At 36.9% G+C, this 22,884-nt stretch overlaps 1 pseudogene across 1 annotated transcript in view; it reads right to left on the bottom strand.

Moving 5' to 3' along the window:
• Positions 1-22,028, bottom strand: part of LOC145163009 (ceramide synthase 1 LOH3-like) — a 41,921-nt pseudogene extending 19,893 nt beyond the window's left edge. The window contains exons 1-5 of the transcript XR_013739503.1: positions 21,842-22,028; positions 21,392-21,567; positions 21,071-21,226; positions 18,630-18,815; positions 7,977-8,161 (exon numbers count right to left, since the gene is read on the bottom strand). The product of XR_013739503.1 is annotated as a ceramide synthase 1 LOH3-like (transcript). The remainder of the gene's footprint in view (positions 1-7,976; positions 8,162-18,629; positions 18,816-21,070; positions 21,227-21,391; positions 21,568-21,841) is intronic.
• Between the last annotated feature and the right edge of the window lie 856 nt (positions 22,029-22,884).

Below are 22,884 nucleotides of genomic sequence, written 5' to 3'. Positions count from 1 at the left end.
TGAGACGTCGGTTCCATGGAATTGATTTCCATTGGAATACTTTGTAATGTTTGTTGTCAAGTCTTTGTGACTTGGGCATAATCATTACAAGGGAATCATTGCATATAAGTTTAGAATCTAATAGATTATAGTAAATGGAAAGAGTTTGGTATTCTTACATTTACAATAAGGATTGGGATTGTGAAATGAGCATCATTAAAATATTGTCAATTGATATGTTCATAAAGTAAGGATCATAAGACAAACATAGTGTGCATACTTGGAGTATGACATAGCTATTGTTTGGACAAACATAGTGTGAATGCTTGGAGCATGGCATGACTATTGTTTTAATTCAAGTATTAATTTGATAAATCGAAACATTATACAATGAATAATGAGTAATCAATATGGTGCTTAGATAAAAGGTGTTTTATTTACTCTCAAAGTGTTGGGGCCATATAGGATTAGTATTATTCTTGTGTTTCATTTTGAATGTTTTGACTTCCATAATAACTAGGTCATTCTTCCTGAATGACTAAGTTGTTCAAACCATCCACAGTCGATAATACGTTGGAAGTAGGTATTAAGGCAAGATTGTCATGAAGCTGGTTTGTAGATGTCCAAGGTAGTGGACATAGCAAGAGTTGCTACAACATTCATGAGTGCTCATAAGTTCCGAGTATTGGATTAAACCACGCTCATTTGACTCACTTCATGGATTTTATCACGAGTGATCATGAGACGATAATATCTTATATTCTTCAAACCTAGAGATATGAGTTGTTTCCTATGAGTTGGTTATACATTGATTGCACGAAAATGCATTGGTAACTCGATGTTATAAAACGTGCCTTTGTGTATGATTAAACAAGTAGTTAGTACAAGCATATGAGTCAAAGTTTATCCATTCCTTTTACCCTTAAAGGGATAAAAGCGATATCTGTGGGCCCCTCGATGATTTAGTGATGACACCCTGAAGTGCTTGGCCAAGCCTGGACTGATTTGATTTGTTCAATTAGTCGGTCGTCATAAATCAGAAATCGGGAAACAACAAATGGACAGAGAGAATGATTATAATCCATGTCTCAGTCCATATGATATCTAGAATGGAGGAATATATGATCACTTATCTAATGGACGCGTCAGTGATTTGTTCAGAGTTCGACAGCAGCTTTTAAGAGCTACGATTGCTGGTCAGGTTGGAGTCATACTTGCAATAATAGTTATTAGACTTATCCAAGTGTGAGACTATTGGATTAGTGTCTAAGTCCATAACTATAATTGGTATATACTTGACCCGACCCGGCATGGTCCATTTGGGTTGCATGGCATCGGAACAATTTGGATAGACCTTTTGTGAGAATAGGATATTTGTGACATATTAATATATTATAAGTTCTAATATATTAATATGAAATCATATGAATTAATTAGTATTGATCAAGAATTAATTTGGAATTAATTTAGTGATTAAAATAGACTAATTAAATATATGGGGATTGATTGTGTAAATCATTGATTCTTATATATGTGGGCTTATGATCCATGATTCCTTATGTTGGGCTAAACCCATGGAGTGATCCATGGATACTCCATAGAGGTTAAAATCCATGGAGCATAAGGAATGGGTAAAGTCATGAGTTACATGGTGTAACCTTAATGTGCACACTATATAAAGACCCCATTGGTTGGTGAAATTGGCACTAGTGCATACACAAGAGGGCAAGCCGATTTCTAAGAGTCAAGTATCTCTTCTCATGGTTATTCCAAATGTTGATGATGTTGTGTGAACCATTTGAGGTATCACACTTGGGGCACTAGGCTCTTAAGCTCCATGGAATCAAGCTACAACAAAGAGGTATGTATTCTATCTAGTTTTGTTATCCTAGTACATATGATTGTATGCTAGTTAGGGTAATACCTTGGAAAATTGATATTTGCATGTATAATAGAGAAAACATAGATCCAAGGTATTTAGGGTTGCATGTACACCTTAGGAGTGTTAGAATGCTCAAAACCCAACAGAAATCTCTTTTGTGGATGACATTAAGACTGAAATCACCCTTCCTTGGGTGATATCAAACCGAAATAAAAGTGATTTCGGTCATAGTGTGGCCGAAATTACCCAAAAGGTGGTCAAATGGTTCCACTTGATTGGTGGATTAGCTTCTCAATGAGATAATTACATTTACCAATGTAAACATCACTTCACCTTATCTTTTCCTTCCTATATAAACATGATTTAGGACTCCTTCAACATCTTCACAGTTAAACATATCACCACTTATTCTCTCAAAATCAAACCTATAATTCTCCCAATATCAAGCCCTTATTTCTCAAGATCAAGTCCAAACCTTTCAAAGTTTAGCTTTCAATTTGATTTCCAAGAGATTTGTTGTAAGTATCTCGTATATAATCTAGTGTTTATTCAACACTTTCTTTGATATATACTCTCATTTACACATGTAATTATGTGTTTAAAACCATTATGATACGACTACCTTCACGTGTTCTAACTCGAAGATCATCGTTTTTACCTCGTTATCTAGCCAAGAACACATATAAGGTGAGTTTATACCCCTACATTTTTTAAGACTTTTTCTATGTTTTAGGGGGGGGGGGGAATAAAAGTAACACACAAGAGAATTTACTTTATAACGTAATCATTTAAATACGTTTGTTTACTATTTTTACGAAAAGTGATAAATACGTGAAACGACTTTACTATCAAACTCGTATATTTTTACATACAACGTTTTGATAAAAACGTAAAGATATGAAAAACGGTTACAAAAATACACTACATTATTCTTATAAATATATATATATCATTGTATATATTTTGAGTACAAAACGTTCATTTCTTTAAACTATATAAATATTGTTTACGAAACTCTACCACCTTTGTAACCCGTTGAGCAAAGGGTGTGATTATATAAAGTACATATATAATTGTTTTACGGCATTTTCAATATTATCCTGGAAAAAGGGGAATAATTTTACATATAATTGTTTTACGTCGAGGCAGACAATTCATTTTTAGCACGGTTATGAGAACTCACAAGGGGAAACGACGATAAGTCTATTTTACACGAAAACACATTACTTCAAACGGTTTTATATACGAATAAAACTACATATTACTATTTTTAGGTATGGAAAACACTTGTTCATTTCGGTCTTGGAACATTTAAGACTACAACTCATTTTATGGAAAATATCGAATTTTCTGGAAACAAACACGATTATTTTATACGGAAAGGCTTACAATTATTTATACAAACTCTTATGAACTCAACAACTTAATTGTTGACACTTTTTCAAACAACTTGTATTATCAGGAAATCAGTAAAACAGGTAACCAACAGCTTTTGAGGATGTGACGCTAAGGCGTCAAACAAATCTTTTGTCATCATATTGTAATTGACTTTTAAAACATGTAACACTTACAATGATGTAACTTTTCAATTATATATATGATGGTTATGTTTGCTTTCTTTACTATTACTCAATTGTTATGATACAATACATGAAAGTCATCCACCTCCGGACGTTTTCGCCATCCTGCTTTGGGGGTGTGACACGGTGACCCCCTCTCCCCATTCTTATTCAATTTTGTGATGGAGGGTTTGAATACTTCTATGAAATCTGCTAGTAGCAAGTCTATTTTTCATGGAATTATGGTTCCAAATAATGGTCATGTAATCTCACATTTATTCTATGCCGGCGATGCAATATTTGTTGGTGATTGGTCCCAGAGTAATATAAAAAACATGGCCTGTATCTTAAGATGTTTACAACCTCATCGGTCCTAAAAGTAAATTTTCATAAATCAAAAGTCCTAGGTATTTGTGTTAACGGAAATGAAACAAAAAGGTGGTCTTCTTCCCTTAGTTGCTCGGTTGATTCAATCCCATTCACTTACCTTGTAGTTCCGGTGGGTGCAAATTTGACTCGAAAGATTAATTGGAAACCTATTATTTAGCGGTTTCAATACAAATTATCTTCTTGGAAGGCAAACTCTATCTCATTTGGAGGAAGGTTGAAATTAATAAAAGCGGTTCTTGGAAGTCTTCCTACTTATTACTTTTTGATCTTTAAAGATCTTGTTTGTATCATTGACGAACTTAAGAAAATAAGAAGAAGATTTATGTGGCGTGGCTCTAGCAAAAGTAATAAATCAATTGTGTCTTTTGGTACAAAGTGCTAGCTCAAAAGAAAGACGGAGGATTAGGAGTCGGATCACTTAAAGGTCAAAACTTGGCATTACTACTAAAATGGTTATGGTGTCTACGTTAGGAAAAAAAATGCTCTTTATGGTGCAAGGTTATCAATAGGTTGCATAACTTAGACAAAAAACCATGGGATGCTTCAACAAAAAAATTGTTACCTGGCGTGTGGTTAAACATTATCAAATCTCTTGAAAATCTCAACAACATTGGCATTCCCTCATATGACATATTTCAGCAATTTATTATTTCTAGGGATGACACTCTACTATGGAAAGAAAAATGGGTTGGACCATTCATATTACAAGCCAAATTTCCTGAACATTTCTCCTTAGAATTGCTCAAATCTTGCCACATCTTGGAATTGATATATGATTCGGGTATCTTGTGGGCATGGAAGTTTATCCGTAATACAGTCTCGGTGCAACAGGAGCTTCATGCACTTAACTCAATTATGTGCATTTTTGTTTTTTATTTCTTGCAGAGAAGTGATGAATTTAAATGCATGCTTAACTTAAATGGTATGTAACACCCCATTTTCGCCTTATACAATAAACAACCAGTTACGTAAGTAGACATCGTTGATAGAAGACTATTTAGGATAAATATTCTGATGAAAGTTGTAGTAATCGCAAAACCGAGAGCGTGCGTATAGATAACGTCTTAATCTGACTTCATTAGAGGAAGTTATGATTTTTCAGAAGTTTTAGCGCAACAGTGTACGACACAGAAACCGAAATAGAAATCGGTCGATTGTTAGAAAAAAAAATCTAAACAAGAGTTGAAGATCTCGTCCATATGATTCCATAGGTATAAAGACAGTCGAGAACAAAATTCATATGAGAGAGTTATGATTTTTGTACGGATTTTAATAGTATAAGCTAAGCCTATTAAAAATATAGCTTTAATAATAAAATGAGAATTAGCAGACAGAGTCTAAACGAAAGTTGTATATCTCGTCGATAGCTACGTGTGGATATAAAGAACGTCGAAAACGGAGCTCTTATGAAGAAGATACATATTTTTACAGATTTATAAAAATTTGTGCCCAAACACGCACGCCAACACGGTGTGCGGCGCTGCTCTAACATATCACAAGATCGAGACACGTGTCACCACCCAAACGATGCCACATCAACACCCTCGACCAAGTGTGCGGCACGCTCTAGACCATGTGTGCGGCGCACATCCTGATATTGCTTATAATTTGGTGCTTTCATCCCCTTATTCCTCATACCAATTCTCACATTCTCTCTGGTTCTTTAAGTCTGATTTTTGGAGTTTTTCAGAAGTTTAGAAAGTTTTATTTGTAGTGAAGCTCTCGAGCATCAGAGGGCTTGGGAATTATAAGTGCTCGGTATTGAAGTTATGCCAGCGCAAATCCCAGTTTTCACTAGGATCCCAGTAAGTTAAGCTACACTTTTAGTGTAAATTATATTTATATTCATACTCGTTGTTATGGATATATAAATAAGATTTATCAGTAATTCTAGTTATAATGTTGATTAATCTACTTATAGGAGAGATGTCTAGAATGGTCACATTGGCTTGGTTGTTGCATTTCAAAAAGGCTATATGCCGAAATGATCCTGCCTCCCAACTGTCCGGCTTGGCTGATCCTTATTTGATAGAACTCTCAGTATTCATTGGGATTAATGAAAGATCTAACTTTAATTACCAGATTGTCATAAATATTAATAAGTCATAGTATTATAGGTTAATACTTGTTAGGCACATTACTCGTCAGTTGGATAAGCAGTAGGATCACCCAAATGGATATCAATTGTCGGAGTAACTGTCAAAGTGAGTTATCTCACTATATCATGTGTTACAATATATATCCATGTATGTTAGGACATAATAGTTAGCAAAACAGAGTCAATAATATAGCTTCTATGTTCCTTTATCAGTAGAACGCAATGTGTAGTCTCTATGTATCGTTATATATGTCAGGTGGGTCCCGTGTTGTAGTTTGGGCGGGCCCCATTATGTATCTTGGGTGGGACCCATTAAGTAGTTAAGCAGGGCCCATTAGGTAGAGGGGCAGAGCCCATTATGTAGTTTGGGGGTGGGGTCTTTTTGAATGCATGTATATGTATTGTGGTATATGGTATCTTGGGGAACTCACTAAGCTTCATGCTTACCCAGTTGAATAAAAAAGTTTTCCAGGTACTTCAGTGATTCATGAGAAGGGCAAGGGTCAACTGTACACACACGCAGTCGTAACATGTTTCCGCACAATGTAATAGTACTCTGATATATTTAATAAATATCAATGAAAATTTTGCCTTGAAATTCGGAACGTTACATGGTAAATTCAAGGTGGAGGAAGCCAAAAAAGCTATTGATCTTAAGAATTACCATAAGGGATGGAGATTTGATTCAAGGGACAAATATTGGCCCCTTGAAAGTGTTATGCATCATATGGAAGTCAATGTTGGGTCGTATCCTAGTTGCAAACATACTAACGAAAAAGAGTTGTTTAGTTGTCAGCAACAAACTGTCATCTTTGCGACACATACGATCAAACTGTTGATCACGTGCTTGTTAGGTTCCCTTTTGCAAAAACTGTAATCAATTGGACATTTCGGTGATGTGGAATTCCTCAAAGACAGTTTATCAATGTTGCTGACATACTTAAGTTTGTTGCTGGTCGGGGAAATTACCCTAAAAACGCAAGATTATTGTTTTGATAATTTATGGTCTCTTATGGCCTATTTAGAAGGTGAGAAACGACAAGATTTACAACAAGGTAATTCATTTTCTTGCCATTGTAGCGGATGATGTAATTTTAATGGTGTATATCTGGTGCAAACATAGGGAAAAATATAATACATATAGGTGGAGTGATTGGTGTTGTTCGCATTTCTATATTTTGTTACACACTTTCTTATATACCTAGTTTTTTTTACCTCATCTAGCTCTTTGCTAGGTGTGAGTCTTTTTATATAATTTATTCGTTGTTTCCGTAGAAAAAGCAATAAACCTAAAAGATAAATTTTTGACCAGACCAATACTATTTACACCATGGATTATTTTCTTTATTCTTATATCTACATAAGAAATTTTTAATATTGTTTATTTATTAATATATGAAATTAATCACATAAAAATGATTGATGGTACTTTAATTTATAAATTCAAAGTGTCAAATTAAAACTATTAATCCCAAGTCAAATTCTTCAAAAATAATCTTAACATATATTCTTTCATAATCACTATGATTATGTTAACATTTTCTTAAACTTTAATCTTATAGTATATTCATTCAAGATGGCGTAAGGCTACACGGAGTGTAGCGGGAAGTTAATGCGGGAACCGAATTCGCACCGTGGGACACTACACGGAGGGTGCGGGAAAGATGGTGTAAGGGGGTGAGGGGAATGCTTCCCTCATTCTCTCTCCTCCTCTGAATGTTTAGATTTTTTTTGTTAGTATTTATTAAATTATATACCTATTAAAAAATTATAAAAAATATATATCAAAATTCATGGTTTTTAATTTCATACAAAATGAGTATAATATTTGTATAAAATATATTTAAAAAAAATAAAAAAAATGTAGTGAAAGGTAGTGAAAGATGACAATTTTCTGCTTTTTGATGAGAGAAAAAAATATAAGGAAAAAGATGACGTGACATGTGAAAGATGTTTCCTATACACATCCTCTGGTTGAAGGTGTAGCAACATGCATTATGTAAGTGTGGGACCATCCAGTATTTGCAATTACATATAATAACAAAATTAGGAGCTTAAAGTAACTTACCAGAACGAATGTCTTCACTAACTTTGCCTCTATCTTGGATTTGTTTACGGAGCGACCGATAAATTAGCACCCACCAATATATGTGAAGAACAAACAAGCAGAAAAGTAGAGTGTTAAAAAAATAATAGTAGTATAGTCCTTCTTCATTGCCCTTAAAGTTTTCCAAAGCTTCAAGCATCTCAAAACTGCATAAAGAATAAAAATTATAATCATGTGCTAATTTGTAAAACAATTGACTCTGCCGTCAATAATTTTAAAATTATAAAATATTATTTAACGAATTAAAGAATAATTATTTTTATATAATTTATATGTTTTAAAGGCGTGTCTCTCTATAAAAAAGCTTAATCATTGATTTTGACGTGCAATAGAAATAAAATTTAAAGTCGTGGTTGAAGCACATTTTAGGAGCTTTTTAACTTTTAGATTTAACAAAAAAATCTAAATTTAAACAAAAAGTTTTACGGAGTAAGATCTTCTAGTTTTTATTTTCAACAAAAATATACAAATATAAATGTTACTTCGTATACTACTCCGTAACATTTAAGAAAAAACTTTTTCAGAATTGCCTTTAGTGTTATATATATATATATATATATATATATATATATATATATATATATATATATATATATATATATATATATATATATAAAAGTTATCATTTTATGTAATTTTACAAAATTTAAAATATTCCAACTATTTTTGCCAAATACTCTTTTAGAAAATAAAAACTATAGCTTCCGACCATCAGATACCAGCTCCTAACTTCGAACTTTAAGCTACTAACTACCAGCTATTTTGTCAAACACATCATAAATACACGTCAAATACTTGAAAGGACCACTATTTAGCAAAATTATAAGAATCTTGTAAACTAAGATTGATGCAAATTTTATATAAAAATTTGTGAATATTTATCCTTCTTATGGGATGCTCAACAAGGTGTTTCAATTTTTATGGAAAAAAGTAACATGAATATCATATTATTCGAGTTCATGCATAATTTAAGTAAAACTAGTAGTTTACGTTCTTTCAAAAAAAAAAAAAAAAAAAAGTTGTTTGCTGTCGTAAACAATGTTTCTAAAACTTGTTTGAAAAGGGTAGTCAAATCGTTTTGACCGGTTTATTTCTATTTTGGACCGGAACGAGTCACCGGTTTTATAAAACCCAGTTAAACCGGTTAAAATAATTAAATTGAATCTAAATGATTGGGTTTAATTGAATAAAAACAAACACAAATAAGGTATTTTACATGATATTTTTCACATCCTTCAGATTTTTTTTTATCGTACATCGTTTGTTTGATAAAACCTCAACTTTTTTCTCACTTACCTGAAAAACTATCATTAAATCGATTCAACTAAAATCTAGATTTTTTAAAACATTGGTTTTGAATATCAAAAATACATTTTAATAAAAACTATGCAAGAACTTGTGGACCAGTATCAGCGTCATTAATTTATTTGAACTCTAATAATATACAAATATGTAACTTTAATTACTGATGATTTCAATAAAGTATAGGTTCTAGCTTTCACGAGACAAAAGGATTCACAACTTTCATGGTCACACAATAACAATACCCTTTTGCATTTAAATTGGATAAATAATATTTAAAAAAGAAAAAGAAAAAAAGAGAATATGACATAAAATAGAAAGAAACACAAAACTATTTTATCAAAAGGATAGAAGTTAATGAGAAATCTCTCATTGCGTTTATGTTTAAGTCGTTTTTACTACATTGAGTGAAAAACATTAATATAAAACTGATTGAATTAAATAATTTCTCCCATAAGTTTGTTAAGTAAAAACACATGTAAGATAGTTAAATTTCTAAATCTCCTATCCTAATAAATTAGTAGCTTCATTGCCACATGGCATTCTCTAAGCCCTCCGATCAGATTTTCCCGCTCAAAATTTTAAAGTGAAATACCAATATTGGCCTTATGCTACGATAAACTCCATGGTTCTCTTCATCTTCGCATTCTTCTTAATTCATTTTAACGCTGATCCTTTGCCAATGTTTCTTCTTCTCCATAAAATCAAAATCAAAATTCAAACTCCCCCAAATTCTCGGTCGTAATTTACGCATCAAAAATCCCTAAACGGTTTCCTCTTCAGCTGTGTTCTTCTCCATTTATCTCTCTTAAACCCTAATCCTCTTCATCTTACCAATCAATTGTTTTGTTTCTTCATTTGATTCGATTTAACTCTCTTAAATCCCTAATACTCTTCATCCATTTAAATTGGAATGCTCATCTTAAATGCCTTCAATTTAGGAACTGATTGTTTTAGGAAATGGTTGTTTTTCCAAATGAATTCATCAGGTTACCTTTTCCTCTAATCTTCAATATCAATCATTTTCTTCTTGTCTCTTTCTCCTTCTTCCAATGAACTTAACCATTGATTCTTTGCAACTGTGATTTTAAAGGTTTTATCGTAAATGGCGAAATCCTCCACCGACTGATAAGTTTTGGTAAGTTTGTATAAGAGTGTTCTTTAATCACCTTTTTGTTTGAGTTTAGGGCATTGATTGTCACTTTATCAAAACTAGCAAGCTTAGTACTGTATGAGTGTTCTTTACTCACTTTTTTGTTTGATTTTAGGGTGTTGATTGCGACTTTATCAAAATTTAACAAGCTTGAAGTAAGTAGTGTATGCGAAACTGAAATTTCTTATTAATCGACTCTTTATAGGGAGTATTTTACAGTATTATAACATTGAAATTGAAACTGACAACTGTAATGACACCTAATATGAATGTTTCGACTGCACTTCTTGCTTTTGTATTTATGAGGACTTGGACAAAAATGCTTCAGAAACCTAGGATTTTATTTGTTCTTTTTACTAGACATGAGAATACCATGATTTAGACATGTTTTGTTGCCTATTACAACATTGTTGTTGGAGGTTCAATTGAATATCATCAATATCTTTGTTTTTTTCTTTAAAAAGTAATGATTATGAGCAATACTGATTGTGGAAGTCATATATGACTTGTTTCAATTTCATTGTTTGTCAGATGGATTGTTGGTTCTCTCTCTCTCTCTCTCTCTCTCTCTCTCTATATATATATATATATATATATATATATATATATATATATATATATATATATATATATATATATATATATATATATATATATATATATATATATATATATATATATATATATATATATATATATATATATATATGTAACATCCCGAGATTTTGCAGGTATTTCCAAACCCTCTTCTATCATTACTTTGTCATTTGTAGTCCTTGGGGTTGGAAGTGTAGATCCAAGTCAAGTATAAGGGCCAAGGTTGCAACCTTGGGTCAAGAAGGAGTAAGCTAAACGTACATAAGAGTATGCTAAGCGTATTAGGGTCCGCCTTAGTACGCTGGGCGTATACTTGTGTACGCTGGGCGTACTTAAATCAGGATGAAACCCTAATATTTAGGGTTTAGGGACTATGTAAGCAACATTATGAGCACCAAACCCTCCCTTACCTCAACATCCACTGCTTAGAGTCGTTTTCCCCAAACCCTAGCCATTTCCTTGAGTGTGTGAGTTTATTGAGTGTTTCATGAGTGTTTTAAGAAGAAGGTGTTGCATGAATGAGTTGGAGAAGAAGATCAAGCTTGTAGATCTGAAGTTGGTTTGTGCCCTAGAAGCTCCAGAAGGTAAAAAGCCTCAAACTTTATGCATATATGTATAGACTCTTGCTTTAAAGAACCATTTCTTTTCCCAAAAAGTCCCAAGATGGTGCATGATGTGATTTGGACGAAATGAACCGTCCTTCTAGACTCTTGAAGGAGTTTTGAGTGATAAAAATGAGGTCTCAATGGCTTAAGATGTCCCATGCATGGAGTATGAAGGTCTTAATGGATTAACACTAAGTATTAAGAACTTTCTGGACGTCCAAAGTGATAAAGTTCGTGACTTTATGGGTCCTAGGCACATTTGGTCACTGGATCTGAAGTTTGGGCTTAAGTGCTTAAGCCATTAAGCACTTATTAAGTTTTTGGCAAAACACGGCGTACGCCCAACGTAAATCCAGTACGCCCAGCGTACTGGGTCAACCACCCCCATGGTGATCAACATCAGAACGAGTACGCCCAGCGTACCAGAGGAGTACGCCCTGCATACGTCCTCTGTTGGGCTTCGGGTTTTTGGGCTGTTTATGGACTAGTTGGATTTGGGCCTTTGCTGAACTTTATGAATATGATGTTTTGGGCCAAGTTTTGATAATGGATCTTGGAATTAGGCCCAATTAGGAGAATGGACATGATGGATTGTGTGGACCCTTAGTCAAGACTGTTATATGGTGTATTGACTTGGTATTTATTATGTGATAGTTTGGGATTCCCGGTGAGACAGTAGTCAGAGGTTCGGTACTTCATCACTACTTGCGAGGTGAGTTACCTCACTATACTAAGGGGTCTAAGGCACCAAGGTCGGCCCATTGGATATGATATCCTAGCAGTTGGTAGTATGATGAGTATGAGTTAGTGTTGCATGCTAGTTGCTATGCCAGTTAGGTAGATTTGTAGGGCTACCTGGATTATTATGTGATTACTTGTATGTGCATTAGTTGTGTTATATGTCGACATATTATGTGGGATGGGTTGAGGTGATAATGCTCCGTGTGGTAACCAACAAACCAAGGAGCATTCCATATACGAGCTGAGGGCCAGGTGGGGCATGCCAGACTCGTACTGTGGGCTCGGGAGCATTCCAGATACGAGCTGAGGGCCAGGTGGGGCATACCAGACTCGTAATGCGGGATCGATGGCAATCCAGATGTGAGATGTGGGCCCGGAAGGCAGTCCAGACTCACACTGTGGGCCCAGGGGTAATCCAGTCTGTAAAGCTGTGGACCCAGTACATGCTGTTATTTGTATATGTGTTATGTGTAGTATATCGGTATTTTGGGCAACTCACTAAGCCTCGGGCTTACAGTTTCACTTTATTGTTTCAGATAAGGCAAAGGCATTATCGTACAGCTCCTCATATTTATGTTTCTGGGATACTCTGATATTATACATTTTGAAAACAAGTTTTGTAATGATTAATGGTTTTGAAATGTTTTTAAAAGTTTAAATTTGTCTTGATTTTTATGGGTGTTACAAGTTGGTATCAGAGCCTTGGTTTCAGTGAATTGGAGGAACACTTGTGTGAATCTAGTCTCAAACCAAGGAAAAGATTTTCAAAATGATTTTTCATAAAGGTTTTCAAAATATCAAAGGAGGATGCAGGGTGTACGATCAGCCGGAGCCAGTAAGTAGGCCCAAAAATACCATACAGTTATTTGATATTATGATATGTTAGAACATCATGCTAGTACTAGGCTTGGGATCTTCAGGAATTACATGATAGAATTGTCTGATTACATGATGCCTGCTAGCCTAGGGTTTTCTTTATATGAGATTGACATCATTACTGTAGTTGCTTAATGTATGCATCACGGCTGTACATAATTAAGATCTTATAGCCTGAGAATGTTTGGTTTGGCCTTATTTCATGTTCTTGTCTGATGAAGGGCTTAGGGTAGGATCAGGTATTCGAAAGTCTATAGGGTCCAACGTTATGTATGGTTAGCATACACGAGTGCTACAGGGTTGGTGGAAGTTTCATGGATGGGTGGGTCGTGCGAGGCCGGGAGGCGAGTTATGAGATATTTAGCATTCCTATAGGAGTGAGGATTGAGTGCTCGCTATGTTTATGTATATATATGGTTAGGGTGTTGTGGTGATACATGAGGCAAATATGGGTAGGTGTGGAAGGTAGTATGGGCCCGTACTACTAAAAGCACAGGACCCATACGCGTAGCACGGAAGTCACAACCCCTAGGGTTTAGTTGAAAGTTGGTCCCCTGTTATCATGTGGATTATCTGATATCTTTCTGGTATGTTTTCAGAATGGTGGTTACGAGACGCTTTGTGACTGGATCCGGGCCAGGATAAGGATCAGGAGACGGAGGCCAGGAGGGCCAACAGCACCCGAGACTGTGGTGCAGATGGGGATAGAGGAGCTAGATGCTAGGATTCAAGAGATCCTGCATGATGAGGTTGCCGCTATGTTCCGGACACAACTACCAGAGATGTTTGGGTCTATTAAGACCGCCATGGTCGAGTATTTCGACAAGCATTACGCAGCCCTTGTAGAGACGGCTGTCGCTGCAGCTGCATCGACTGTAACAGCGGCAGGAGGAGGAGGATCCAGTCGGGCTTTCCAGTACAGGGACTTCGATAACACGAAGCCCCTTAATTTTGAGGGGACTCATGACCCCATCAAAGCCATGAGGTGGAATTCTGATGTGGAGGGGTGTTTCTTTACTTGCTCGTGTCCTACTGACCAGAAGGTCAGATGTGCCCTAAACCTGCTGAGGCTCGGGGCCAAGGACTGGTGGAGATTGACGACAGAGTCGTACACTAATGATCAGAGAGCTGCTGTTACTTGGGAGCAGTTCAGGGATATGTTCCGCGCTCGATACATTCCATGGGTCGAGCGGGAACGTTTGGCTCAGGAGTTTTTGAGTTTGAGATAGGATGGGGAGTCGATGACGGAGATCACCCGCATGTTCACTGAGAGGGCGTTGTTCTGCCTAGAGTTTGCTTCTAAGTAGGCCCAGATGACACGTTATCAGAGCATGCTCAAGACTGACATTCGTCAGTTTGTTGCCACACAGTGATGTGATACTCTCCTGGATTTGTAGGAGGCCGCTAGGCGGCGTGAGTTAGGGATTGAGCTGCAGTTGAGGGAGCAGCGACAGGCCCCGACACAGTCACAGCCGACGCCGAAACGGTCTAAGACCACTAATTCTATGGTTGAGAGTTAGCAGAGCCGCACTTATGGAAAGTGCGGCAATGGTTATTCTGGGGTTTGTCGAGCTGGTAGTGGGTGCCACAAGTGTGGCAAGGACGGGCATTATGCGAAGGACTGTTGCCAGCCCGCCTCGATTCCGAGCATGAGATTGTGTTATCACTGTGATCAGGTTGGCCACTTGAAGGCCAACTGTCCGTTACTTGCCGCCAAGCCGGCACAGGCTCCCGTGCAAGCTACATTGAGGATTACGGACGGGAGGTCAGGTAGAGCAGAGCCCCCGAAGGCTCAGGGGCGCGCCTTCGAACTCACCGCAGAGGAGGCCAGGGCAGCACCAGATGTGGTTGCTGGTATGTTTCTATCCCTTATCTTACTGATCTTATATGTTTTATGCTTATCTGTGTATACATGTGTTTAGGTACGTTTTTAGTGAACTCCTTGCCTGCATTGGTTTTATTTGACTCGAGGGCGAGTCGGTCATTTGTATCACATACATTTAGTAGGGAGTTCAGTGTGCCAGTAGGCGAGCTAGATTGTCCGTTGCGAGTCTCTATCGCCAACGAACACAGAGTTTCTGCTTCTTCGGTCTACCGAGGATGTGAGTTAGAGATCTTTGGGGTATCCTTTCTGATAGACTTGATTCCGATTCCCATGGGGGATGTGTGCGTAATTGTGGGGATAGATTGACTCAGTTGATTCGGTGCCATGATTGATTGTGAGGGTCAGCGGGTTGTAGTTCGAACCCCAAGTGGGGGAGAACTGATTGTACATGGAGAGGGCACCAGAGTGGGATCAGAGTTTTGTTCAACTGTCAGGGCTCGACGGTATATTCAGCACGATTGTGCGGGTTATCTAGCGTATGTGGTGGATACGCGGGTCAGGGACCAGACTCTAGTATCAGAGGTTCCAGTGGTTAGAGAGTTTGTTGACGTGTTCCCGGAGGAGTTACTGGGGATACCTCCGGAGAGACAGATCGAGTTCCAGATCGACCTGGTGCCTGGTGCGGCCCTTATCGCCAAGGCGTCGTACCGATTGGCACCGCCAGAGATGCAAGAGTTGTCATCACAGCTGCAGGAACTGCTGGGCAAGCAGTTCATTCTCCCGAGCAGTTCTCCATGGGGAGCACCGATCCTTTTCGTCAGGAAGAGGGATGGTTCGCATCGGATGTGCATTGATTACCGGGAGTTGAACAAGCTGACAGTGAAAAACCGTTATCCACTCCCGAGGATAGATGATTTATTTGACCAGTTACAGGTTGCATCTTGGTTTTCCAAGATAGACTTGAGATTGGGGTATCATCAGGTCAGGGTTAGAGAGGAGGACGTGGAGAAGACCACGTTTCAGACTCGTTATGGACATTACGAGTTTGTGGTGATGCCGTTTGGGCTCACCAACGCGCCAGCAGTGTTTATGGACCTGATGAATTGGGTCTGCAGACCGATGCTCGATCGCTCGGTCATAGTATTCATCGACGATATCTTGGTGTATTCCAAGACCCGAGAGCAGCACGAGGAGCACCTCAGGGAGTTACTGGGAGTTCTGAGACGGGAACGGCTATACGCTAAGTTCTCGAAGTGTGAGTTTTGGTTAAGAGGTCCAATTCCTCGGACATCTCGTTAACTAGGAGGGGATTTTGCTCGACCCGGCCAAAATCGAGGTAGTCATACAGTGGGAGGTTCCGAAATCTCCCTCAGACATCAGGAGTTTTCTGGGATTGGCAGGGTACTACCGGAGATTCATACATGACTTGTCCAAGATTGCAGTACCCCTCACTCGTCTGACGAGGAAGGGGGTGGATTTCCGGTGGGGCCCTGAGCAGCAGAGGGTGTTTGAGACCCTCAGACAGCGGTTATGCGAGGCTCCAGTTTTGACCCTCCCTGAGGGATTAGAGGATTTTGTGGTTTATTGTGATGCATCCATCACAGGTATGGGAGTGGTCCTCATGCAGAGAGGACGGGTGATAGCCTACACATTGCGGCAGCTAAAGCCGCATGAGACGAGATACCCTACTCATGATCTGGAGTTAGGAGCGGTGGTATTCGCTCTCAAGATTTGGAGACATTACCTCCATGGGGTTTGCTGTACCATATAAACGGATCACAAGAGCCTGAGACACATCATGGATCAGCCCAACCTGAACATGAGACAGTGCAGGTGGTTGGAGGTGGTCAAGGACTACGACTGCGAGATCCTTTACCACCCCGGTAAAGCGAATGTGGTGGCGGACGCTCTGAGCCGCAAGTCAGCTGGGTCTTCCACCCCAGCGATATGTATGAGGATAGCGGTGGATTCTCCACTTGTGAGTTTGATTAGAGATGCTTAGGTTGAGGGCATGCGACCAGAGAATTGGAAACTGGAGAGGATCAGGGGCGAGAACGCCCGGTTTGTGCAGGATAGTCGGAGATTATTGACCCGATGCGGTCGAGTATGGGTTCCGATGTCTGGTGGGGTCAGACGGACAGTTATGGAGGAGGCTCACAAGTCTCACTTCTCTATTCATCCGGGGGCCACCAAGATGTACCGGGACTTGAGTTTGAGTTACTGGTGGCCGTGCATGAAGTGAGAAATCGCTTGGTACGTCGAGAGGTGCTTGACCTGTAGGATGGTCAAGGCCGAGCATCAGAGGCCGCATGGCAAGCTGCAGCCCCTGGAGATTCCCATGTGGAAATGGGAACAGATCACGATGGACTTTATTACCAAGCTGCCGACGACGGCGAAGGGGTTTGATGCTATATGGGTCATCGTGGATCGATTGACCAAGAGTGCCCATTTCTTGGCCGTACGGGAGAGTTCATCGGCCGAGAAGTTGGCCGACGTGTATGTCCGCGAGATCGTTGCTCGCCACGAGTGTATGTCCGCGAGATTGTTGCTCGCCACGAAGTTCCGGTTTCCATTATCTCCGATCGAGATGTTAGATTTACCTCCTGTTTCTGGCAGAAGTTCCATGAGGAACTAGGCACGCGGCTGCACTAAAGCACGACATATTGGGTATTTGGATTGAGTGTAGGATCTGGTATCATAAATCCTTTAGGTGTGTGTGATCAGGAAAATTACCTTAATAATGAGGGAAGGACTGGAAAATTAAGTTACAAAGGCGGTGTAGTTTGTGAGGATTTGATTTTTGATACAAAGGTTTGGGTATTTGGATCAATCAGATTGTTTATAACAGTCCCACTAGCCGATAAAGATATTATTTGTCAATGAAATAATATCATACATGTTTTAAAACACCACCAAAAGATTAGTTAAAGCAAAAGACTTTCTTGCCCTTATTCATTATCTTGAAGGGCCATTGTGATACAAATAAGAAGGTTAGAATTGACTGGAGCGTCTTTTGTAATTAATTCAATTGATCGTTTATATTGTTTGAAAATAAATATCGAAGGCATTTAGTGATTACCTTATGAAAGAAAAAGAACCTACGTATATTATTTCTCTAAAGTTTTACTTTATATTCTTTTTTGTTATTATTTTAAGTACTTACCAAATTCCCTTCATATTTCTCTAATAATACTATTATGTTCCAAATGTGGGGTTTGAAGCTATAATATGATGATCAACAACTCGGAAGAGGAATAATAAACACTTTTTTGTCTATAACACTAATGATAAATGAAATATTGTAGTTTATTTAATAAACTATTATTTATTGTATAAAAATAATGTATACTAATCTATGATTAGTAATTACAATTTCTTTATAATCTCTATGTTATTTTGCAAATCTTTGATTAGTCATTACGATTTGGAATTATCGATAGTATTTTTCTTTTTCAACCGTGGTTTCCACGGGTTTAAACCTAGTTATGTATTAAGCAATAAGCATCGTATCTAACCTTGTACTCCATAGAATCCAAAAGGGGAAATAAATAAGGCGAAGCACCACCCATGACAATACGAACAAAAGGAATGAAAACCTTGCAAGCACTTCCACTCCACTGTATTTCGACATCTTCCCTACTTCAAGAAACACGTCACTAGCATCATGAAGAGCTAAAATAATCGACCCAACACGAGCAAACCTATGAGGAACATACAAATAATAAAATATGTGTGAAGCCATCTGGGATCATAAATAGTAGAAAATATTGTTCAGATTTGTTCATCTAGCAACCTTCAAACGGGCCCATATTGTTAGTACTTCGGATATAGAATGTAAATTAGACACACTGATACCCATAAAAACTCAATCCACGATTGGAATTGAAACTCATATACAATAGCTTATAATGAGACTGAGACTATTTTCTTGTTTCTACAAAGATACCACCAAAGATAAAAACTAGAAACTCGTTGTCACAAAAAAGTGTTGGTGATTTTAGTGTCACCATGTTATTTTATATAATTGGCACTAACATGTGAGCTAAGGAGCTTCATAATTTGTACTCTAATATATGTACGGTTTTGTGCGGAGTGCACACATGTATAAGATCGAATTAGAAGTCGGTTCGACGACAAGTCGGGGGTCCGGGCGCAGCGCCCCTGGGTCCGGGGTTTCCAAAGGTAGAGGTGTTGATCGGGTAATTTTTCCGGGTTTCCGGGTAATTCAAGTTTTTCATGTTAAAAAATACCCGTTACCTGACCCAAATTAAATTCAGGTAATTCGGGTTTGGGTAATTCGGGTAGTGGGTCGGGTTTCGATAATTCGGGTATTACCCGAAATATATAATTTTTTTTAATGGCACCTGAAAATAAATTTAATGACATAAATATGTCAGTGCTCTATTAGTTTTATTTATATAAACAAACGAGGCATAAACGAAGTTACCCAATCTTTAAACATTAAGATTTTTTAGTTAATAATACTTGAGATATCAAGTAATCTTTTAACAGCTTAATCTAATTTAATAAGATGTTAGAAAACAAATACTTAAAGATCTTAGTTTAATAGTTTAAAATGTTTAAGATAATTGTAACCATAAGTTTTGCGAAGTTTTGTCAAGATAATGAGTTTGTTAGTTGCAATAAAAACTATAATCTAGAAAATAGTTAAGTTTTAAAAATCATTGTGACATATAAACAATTGCTTTTAATATTGTTGGTGTCATACTGCCATAATAAAAGAGATTCATGTTTTACAATAATGATAATTAGTTTAAGCATGTGATCAAATACCTGTTACAGAGTATAAGCACTACGAAAGAAAAAAAAATTTAAAATAATTCGGGTATACCCGAAACCCAACAAACGTACCCTATACTCGACCTGAAAAAAAATCGGGTTATCCGAAAAAATTAACCCGATATCCGATTAACCCGATATCCGAAAAAATCGGACGGGTAATTTGGGTATCAGATATTTTCGACATGGCTATCCAAAAGGGCAGCGCCCCTTTGGCGGGGTCTAGGGGCAGCGGGGTCCAAGGGGCAGAGCCCTTGGCTGGTGATTATGGTAAAACTAAGGAAATTCGTTTGTTTTGGAAACCTTAAATCCTCATTAAATTCTGGATTTCCTGATTTGCTTCCAAAGCAACCCATGACGGCCAACCCTAAGACCATCTCCAACCCATCTCCATTTTTCCCCCCATAAATGGAGTAAAAAATGGAGTAAATAGTGTTTCATCTCCAACCCTATTCCATTTTCTATCCCATTTTTTACCCCAAACAGTATATTCCTAGAATATTCAATTTTTATAACTTATATATATTGTCAAATACACCCCTCTACTAATTAAACTCTATATTTATGATTAATTAATATAAATTAGTATATAACATTATATTATAAATATTAAATATTGCATTTAAATTATAATTAGTAAATAAAATAAACTAGAAATATATAAAATAAAAATTAGAAGGACTAAAATTGACAACCAAACTTCACCTCCATTTTTTAAGATATGAATAGTATTCCCCCATATATGGGGGAATACTATTCATATCTCCAAAAATGGAGGTGAAAATGGGATAGAGTTGAAGAAGAATAGGGGAAGAAATAGGGTGAAAAATAGAGTTTGGGGGTGGGTTAGAGATGCCCTAAGAGGCAAACCCTAATCTCGTTTATTATAAATAAACGGCTCTTCACTTTGAGAGTACACACACGAAAATCATTAGTTTTTTTTTATTCAAACGAACATAGAATCCTTCTAGCAAATTGGCTTACGATTTCTGTGTCTAGATTCGTAAGTGTCCTCTTGGATTATCCTAGGTTGAATTTCTTACAACCTAGACATATGGTAGAAATATCAGTTCGAAAAGTATTTACACGATCCAAAGGATGTCGAGGTCTCCAACATAAACCCTAATTCCTCTAAAAAAAAAGAAAAAAAAAGTACCTCAATATGTAAGACGTTATGATAAGTATGACTGTTACAATATGATGGCCCATTGACACACCAAAATCAGATCGTCTTGTCTCCCAAAATATCAAAGCAAATATTGAGTACGTGTAAAATCCTCCGGCATACATGTACACAGCTTTCAATTTAAACCTAAAAAATCAAATTCAAAATTATTCAAAATTCTAAATAGTTAAGCCCCATCCCAATAATATCATTTGAAATATGAGCTCAATCCATATTGGAATTGAAAGTTGTATATTTTTGTTTTGTATTACTTTGAATCGTGTTTTTTATATTGGTAATAAGATAACATACTTCATTTTCTGGTTAGGCCATCTCTGGTTGCCAGGTCCTATGTAAAAGTTGGATGTTTTAGTGAACCAAGCTTCGTTATAAGTTACAACCAAGGCTAGGATTTCTGCTGAAAGATAATATACAAATTTCCATGCTTGCTAATTATTAACCGCCTTGCCACACCCTGCAACATATAACTTATAACTTGATTATATAAATGTTTATGTAAAAGGGTTGGTCTAACTTTGAAGTCAGAATTACTTCTTTGTAGAAGATGATCAATGGCATTGATTCAGCTTCGCAAATAGGCAAACACTTGATGGAGTACTATATTATTGGTGTTCAAGTTGCATGTTATTAAATTACATTATCTTATTTTAGAAAGTATTTCAAGACAAATCATGTAGTTGATCTACTATTCAGGGTAAACTAATTCGATTAAACAACTAGTTAAAATTAATGGAATCAGACAACAATTACCTGGAAAACAAGTCTGTCCAGACAAAATCGAACAGATGGGAAGAATATGGCAAACAGAGGAAGAATTAAAAAATCATGGTAAGTTGGGAACGATTCGTGTTCAAAATCAATCGATTTCAAAACGTCAACCAAACCCATGTTCTCCAAGATGATTTATTTACTCCTAATTTCAATCGAATTCAGCTATGTCGCGATTTACCAAGAGGGTGTTGCTTAAATTATGATTATAAATAATCTACGCGCGGGGAAAGCGGTGGGAGTGAGTAATGGAACATTTATTTATTTTTTTAATAAAAAATTACTTTGGGTTTCCTGAGTCTACGGCCAATGAATCTCTTCGAGCAACATCTTTACACCACACGAATTGGAAATTTTGATTTGGTGTGAATTCATAATTAAAAGTGTAAGTTACAAAAATGGTCCTTACGGTATAGTAAACATTACGACTTCAATCCAACTATTAACTTTGTTACATAGACCGTTTTTATGGTTTTATTTAATTGCACATTTGGTCCATCCTATGCTAAAATTACGTTGTGAACCGTTAAATTTCCTAAAATACCTATTTTTACCTTTTGCATTATTTTTAATTTCTATTGAAATGAAGGCTTATCCCTTCCCAAACATTTACCATATCCCCTACTAGCTTGAAATACGACACCTTCCCTAACCCCTTATCATAAATACGGTTAGCTCACTAGTTTGATATTCGAAGCTTCCATCAAGTGATGAATCTAGAACAAATACCAATTAAGGATTCATTTTAGGGAAATTGGCACTGTAGCCCAACCATCTTTCTTATATTAGTTTAAATGGTCCCTTGTGACTTTTTTTTGCTTTTAAATGGCTTGTACTTGTGATTTTATGGTTTAAAATGTCACATTTTAAGATTTGAAGGGTGCAATCAGTGACACCCATCCTACTAGGATGTTTGTTTAATCGACGTCAATGCCAACTAGATTAAATATGGCAGGTCATTGCCACGTGTTTTGTTAGTAAATGAAATTTAATATCCGTTTAAACCCTCTCAACTG

This window comes from Lactuca virosa, chromosome 3 (genome assembly GCF_052849685.1).
Source record: "Lactuca virosa cultivar CGN04683 chromosome 3, Lactuca_virosa_CGN04683_v6, whole genome shotgun sequence".
Classification (NCBI taxonomy): Eukaryota; Viridiplantae; Streptophyta; class Magnoliopsida; order Asterales; family Asteraceae; genus Lactuca; species Lactuca virosa.
The sequence above is the reverse complement of the archived record's forward strand: the minus strand, read 5'-3'. Positions and strand labels throughout refer to the sequence as shown.